This window comes from Pteropus alecto, unplaced genomic scaffold (assembly GCF_000325575.1).
Source record: "Pteropus alecto unplaced genomic scaffold, ASM32557v1 scaffold301, whole genome shotgun sequence".
In the NCBI taxonomy this organism is placed as follows: Eukaryota; Metazoa; Chordata; class Mammalia; order Chiroptera; family Pteropodidae; genus Pteropus; species Pteropus alecto.
In genome coordinates, this window is record NW_006431043.1 from 182229 (window position 1) to 189469 (window position 7241).

Consider the following 7241-nt stretch of genomic DNA (forward strand, 5'->3'; position numbering starts at 1 on the left):
GTTTAATTAAGATAAAAAACAATGCATACTTATTGGTTTCCTGTTACCTTAAAGATACATTTTAAATCTCTTTATATGGCATGCTAAACCTCTCACGATCTCATGCTTGCTTGCTACTAGTCTCATTTTCTATCAGTGCTCATCCACAAGTATACCTTCAGTTTCTCAAGTAAGTCACATTTCTCCTCCTCTTTACGCCTTTGCATATGCTGTCCCTCAGCGTGGAACACTCTCTTTACCTCCAAACTCCATCTACAACAGCCCCTACCTTTCTTTTACCTTCCAAGTAGTGACAAGTTTGTAGAACAAGTGACACTGTCATATACCGATGATACAAGTGTAAACCGGGACAAACATGTTGGAAATCTGTTAGGCAGTATCTACTAAGACCGAGCATATGCTTACCTATGACCCAGCTGTTCTACTCCTGTATATATAAACTTAACATCAATACTATCCATCAAAAAGCAGGAATAAGAATGTTCATAGCAGTGTGGTTTACTCATTCCTCCAATATCTATTCCAATATCTACTTAGATGGTGTTTCTTCCAGGATTAGCTTTTCTCACATTCCACATCACCCTCACATTCTGGCTGGCTTTAGTATCTCTATTGTATCCTTCTATATTGAATATGTTTTACTGAAGTGATTGTTAAATTGTATGTATGTCTCTGTATCTTGCCTGTCCCATAAGATGGGGTAAGGTATTAGTATTATTTGCAGTTTTATTCCCACTCTCTAGCTCTTCTTTTGCTTCCAAAGCGAGGGGACTAAAAAATAAATAAATAAAAATACATCAAGTTTTAGGTACTTAGTTACTGACTGAAAGAATCTTATCAAGAACAGGATAAATTGGTACAGCCACTGTGGAAAACAGTATGGAGGTTCCTCAAAAAACTGAGAATTAATCTACCATATGATCCAGCACTCCCTCTACTGGGTATTTACCACAAAGACTTGAAAACCCATATCCAGAAAGATATTTGCACACCAAATGTTCCTAGCAGCATTATTCACAGTGACCGGGACATGGAAGCAACTGAAGTGTCCTAGATAGATGATTGGTACATATATACAATTGAACATAACTCAGCCATAATTATTCACAGTGGCTATGACATGGAAGCAACTGAAGTGTCCTACGATAAGTGATTGGCTAAAGAAGTGCTAAGCGAAATAAGCCAGACAGAAAAAGTTGAAAATCGTATGATATCCCTTATATGTGGGATATAAACCTAAAAGCAACAAATGAGCAGGACAAACAAACAGAGACTCATGGACATGGACTATATAGACTAGTGGTTACCAGAGGACTATAGAGTAGTGGTTATTAGTGGGGTGGGGAAGAAAAGGGGAGGTAGACGGGTAAAGGGGACCAAATCTAGGAGGATGGGGGAGGGTGAAGTGGGTAAAGGGGATCAAATATATGGTAGCTGAAGGAAACTGGACTTTGGGTGGTAAACACATAATAGAATATACAGAAGTCAAATGATAATGTATACCCCAAAATTATATAATTGTATTAACCAATGTTACCACAATAAACTTAATTAAAAAATTAAAATTAAAATTGAAAAAAGAAAAAAACAAGATAGATTTCCGTAGGTCATGAGGAGTTTGTTTTTAGACAATTTAGCCTTAACAAGATATTGGCCTATTTATCTTTCAATTGCTCTTTCCTGGCCATAACATTCAAACTGCCATTACATATTCTTTGAACTTTTAAAAAAGTTATTTTTATCTCTATGTTTTTAAAATCCTATATTGCAAATTTTTTTTTTTTAATTTTCAAATTTCTCTTTTCCAAAATATATTACATATATACCACCATGTACTTATCTTCACACCATAAAACCCTGAATTAAGCCTTTAAAAATGTCTTTCCAATAGAAAAAAACAAAAAAACATTTTTAATATACTGTTACCAAAATATTTGCTAAGGATTTTTAATAATAATTTATCCCTTCTACATGTCTTTCTTATATTGAGATCTATAGCTATATTTAAAGAAACAGATAGTATACACTTGTAAAATCCTTGGAAAATTGTCAATAAAAGAAGTTCCTTTTTACTATGTTTATTGATTTCATTTTTGAGAAAATACAAGAGGTGAAATGCAAGGTGCTGTGGTTTGTAATGTAGCAACAATAAAGATAAAATCATAAAAGAGAATATTTGGGTTAGCTTTTGAAGAAAAGACTTAGGTAGCCCATGGGAGCATTTTCCAATATACTCTCCATCCTAAACATTTAGTATCACTTTTGGTATATTTCTCTTCTATAGTTCCAATTCAATTTATTTGTATACTACCAAATATAAATTGAAATGTAGTTTTAAAAATGTAGACATAAATGATTTAGAATATTTTCATTTTATTAGAGTATACAGTACCATTAGAAAACTTCCACTCAGGAATCCAAAATTGAATATACAAAAGAACATGTAATAAGAAGCTAGTTAGTAGGTTGACAAAGCGACTTCCCTGGAGGGACTTAGGTGTATCGCTTTTCACTGTGTCCAAAACCACAGATGAAAGTAAGAAGTAGTTTGAAACTCCTACCCTCATAAAATGGTATTAAAGGCAGCGAGTAAATCTTGTTAATGTGGGGTCCATCCCTTTCCCCATTTATATATCATGGCCTCATATAACTAGCTCTTCTTTATATAACTAGCCAGCAGGGCTTTATGTGCTCTGGGACGATCTGGGAAACACAAACTATCTCATTACCAAAGTGACTTCAGTAGTATTTACTACCAGTAGAAAAAGGCATTAAGAGAAGTACTATTGTAAACCACCTGAAAGAACAACTCACACATGAAGGCATATAAACTGATCTGAGGGAGTAAGTGAGGTTAGGGAAGAGGATTTCATTGACTACATTCCCCATCCCACCCTACCCCTAGCTTCTGGAGAACTGGAACCAGTGATTCCCATTTATACAAACTGAGAATGATTTAGATTTCTAAATATCAGGTAAACAAATAAAAAACATCAGTATATGTTCCTCAGGCAACCATTAGAACAAATCCTAAACCATTACTGGAATCTGAGAAGAAAACTAATGGTTTACTTTCCTAAAAGTCGTGGAAACTTAAGGTCCTGTTATTGAAATTTTATTAGGATGAAACTAGAGAGCTACCACTTTAGCCACAAATTTTCAAAGCATATTGTCTCCAGATCATAGGGAGCTTAATAAAATGATATATACGGATCTTTACTTGCTTATGGCATGAGGAGGACTCACGTTAATGGCAAGGAGGATTAAAGACAATTTACACCTGAAGAATCACAAAAGCTGAACACCATCCCCATAAAGTTATCTGCAAGACATCTTGTACTGACCACATGTAGAGAGAGGATGAATGATTTTGTGATATATAATAAATGCATTGATTTCAACAGTTAGCTGTGGAAGGTATTTTTTAATTTGGGGAAAGGAGGGATTAGTTTCTACTTGCAAAGGCATCCTTCTCGTGTGAAGACAAGTCACGGGGTTTATCCCACTGTTTAAAAGTTGCCTCAAATAATATTGGGGAAGAAATAGTCTTGTTTCTTAATTTTAGAGAAAATTTTATAATTGCCTAAGGCAAAATAATATAGTAACTTTTAATTATTTTTTTAAGCACCAAATTTCACTTCTAATAAAGTATATTTTGTCCCAGAACTATTACTTCAATGTTAAAATATTCCTACAGTATACCAAAGATTAATGTGGAATGGAAATAATTCAAATTATAAAGTTAGATCTATATAACACCATGAATAATTAAGAAATGTTCATAAAAGCTTTTACATTATATACTTATATAATTTATTAGGTTATGTTAGATTTCACGAAATATTTTATCACATAAGCATATGAGGAGGATTATACTTAGCTTATTATAAATGTTGAATTTAAAATTATAGGTACTGGTATATGATTCACCTTATTTATCTCAAATATGAAAAAAATGTTTTTCAAAAATATTATCTTGGTATAGGTATTGGCATTTTGAGTAGGACAATTCTTTTGTGTGGTACTATCCTGCAGGCTGAAGAAAATTTAGCCTCCCAGCTACCCATCTCCACAAACACAGCAGCACTTTCCAGATATTATGACAACCAAACGCTCCCACGTTTTCAACCTCCTCCTAACTTTCCTTTTCTCCATTTAGGAAACTGATTTAGAGGATTATGATGCTTTCTAATTTTACAAAATTAAGGGAATAAATTCCTCTCTCCCTTTCTTTCTCTCTCTCCCCCCACCTCAATCTCTCTATTTCTCCTTCCTTTTCTCTTTCTTTTTAGAAACTGTTATTGGAAACATAATAACCAAACATCTTTTTTTCGCAATACTTTAGAGCTAGAAAAATTCTTTTATACATATTATTCAATCATTGCATTATCTATACTAGGAAGGCAGAGCATATATTTTATTTCTCTTTTGATAGGTTAAAAAAAAACTAAGACTCAGAGAAGTTAAAAAACTCTAAGTATCATACTATAGTGAAGTTGAAACTAGTGTCTTGGTCTTGTAACATTTAGATTAGTGACCTTTGAACTGCATCTAACTGAAATGTTAACATGTCCTCTGTCCACAAGAAAACAGTGGTTTAAATAGGGAGAAAGTATCAATCAGTAGAACTTAAGTCATGAAGTTCATGATGCAGACTAATGTGCATATTGCCTACAGAAAAATGTTAATGGTTTAATAATTGTTAAAGATAAAAAAATGGATAATATAGTTTTACCATTTATTCATAAAAAAGTATTGAAGCCTAATATTTGTTTGGTGCTCAGCTTGATGTGGACATTACTGCACATAAGAAATAACTTAAAATGGTTTCTATACTAAACAAAGTGTATATGAAATACTAAGCTATAAAAGCCTAGATTTGTCAAAGGGAGGAAGTAGAGAAGAAATAGTTTCAAATTCCTTTTATTGTAATGAAATCACATGCTTAGCCACAATGTTTAAAACAAATCAATTTTTAAAATTATTAATGCATCTTATAAGTTCACAATAATATATATTATAAAATATATTATAAAATCAGGTAGTAAAATATGGGATTATTTTGATTAACATAACTTATAATATGGGCATAATGATTGACAATTGCAGTCAGTTTACCATTTTAACTTCATAACGTACTTTTATTTCTAAATTTTATTTCTGTTACACAATCTCAAGAGAATAAAATTCATATAGATGAGGCATGGCTAATCGCATCAGTCATTTCATAGCTTATCTTTAAATTTCAACATATTCTCTAACTTATTCAGAATGTTGAAAGAATAGTAAAAATATATATGTATATAAGTTTGTAAACCAACTAAAGTTGTTCTTTCTCGGTAGAAAATCTTGAAATGTATCTTGCAACTTTATGAGATATTAAAAAATCTCTTTGTAAAGAAAATGAGAAAGTCTAAATACTGCTTACTATTATTAGTTGCTAACAATTTCTAAATAGTCAAATTTATCTTGCTTTGCTCATCAAACCTAAAATTTACTTTGTACTTCCATTTGGTCACTCTCTCCAAAGTTATAATATGGTATCATGAGCAGGCATTTTTGATTTAAATATTTAGGCCTATGTTAAAGTCAGATACAAAATACTCATGATTATGACTAAAATGATCTGCCATACAATATGATAATGATAAGCTAACCTATAGATTTACTTATTATCTTATAATTGACTTCTGACTTCCTGCCATAATATGGCAAGCGGTTATGCCCACGTAGTCCCTGGTCTGTGAGTGTAGAACATGTGCTTAATGATTGTGCTCACTTGTACAATATTTTATGAAGGGATATTAATAGTGTTCAATTTTTAAAAGAACCAGAGCAGACCTATAAACTTTCTAATCAATCATACTTTCATGAGATGTACAAATATGATGAACACAGATAGTATTTAAAAACATCTTCTTTGCTTATTTGTGTTAAAGGGTCAGAGACAAATAAGGGAGAAAGACCAACGTCTCAAAGTAAAGCATATATAATATGCTTAAGAAATCTTTCAATTTTTAAAAATGTGAGTCAATACCTAATATATTAGATGAAAATTCATAATAATTAACAGGACACCATAGACTGTAATTGTGGTCTCTAACAACAAAGTAAATTGAAAAAGGGATAAAATCTTGATATTTTATTCAACTTTTTATCACTCTAGCACAGAAAGGCGAATGGCTAGATTCAATTGCTTTCTTTTCCACATTAAGATGACCCAAATGTTTTATTTGGCTAGATGCTCAGTATGAAACCAACTCAAAATCTCTCGTTGCAGTTCAAACTTATGAAAGGAAGAAATCATAAATTGGAGTGACCAAGAGATAAAATATGATTGCATAGTTCTTGAATACGGAGGGATTTTTCCAGCTGTAGATGCCAGATTACAGAAATATAAATAAAAATGAGTGCATTCAGATGAAAAAACAGGATGATGAAGAATCTGGAAATCTGATTACTATTGCCAAAACATTATGTCAGGTATACCAAGATGTGAGGTGATTGACAGTTCTCGATCCAAAAAGGTAGATTGTTGAAGACCAAATTGTGAGGCAAGGTTGTTAGGAGGATTTTCTACATGGAATTGTACAAGAGGAGTAATAATAAGGAAGACTGTGATATGTACCCTCAAACAGACTGAATATTATTAGAGGTTCAGAGGAACAAAAATGACCATGATCATTTAGAAGAAAAAGGAAAAGATTTCTTTGGTTTTCTTCAATCAGGCATTGATTAAGCTCATCCTAAGAGATTCTGATTATCCTGGGGGGATGCATCAAGAAGTTGAAAATATGGATAATGAATTCCACTCTGCATAGGATGTAAAATGATGCAGAATATCTTTGTTCCCATAGTACATCAAGATAAATCCAGATAAAATAGAATCCATGCTTTTCTAAAGGATTATCAAAGAGTAGTGCAAGCACAGAAGTCTAAACGAGCTGATTTCTAGAGAAAGGGGCCCTTCTTCAGAGATAACAGTGAGCCAAGGATACTGCTTGAGGGCAAATGCTAGGTTTGGCTATTAAGCTATTGATGCAGGCAGAATAAAATGAAGTCTGAAAGACTCAAAAATATGATGATAATTCACTCAGCCTAACAATTCTCTCCGCTCCAGTTTTCCTGAGAAAACGACAACAAAGGCAGGAGTGAAAAGCAGAGAGAATTTGCATTGTCTTATGGAATCTTGTTGTGCCTGGAACCAGAGGTCTTTGAGTCGATGAATTGAATGCTGAACC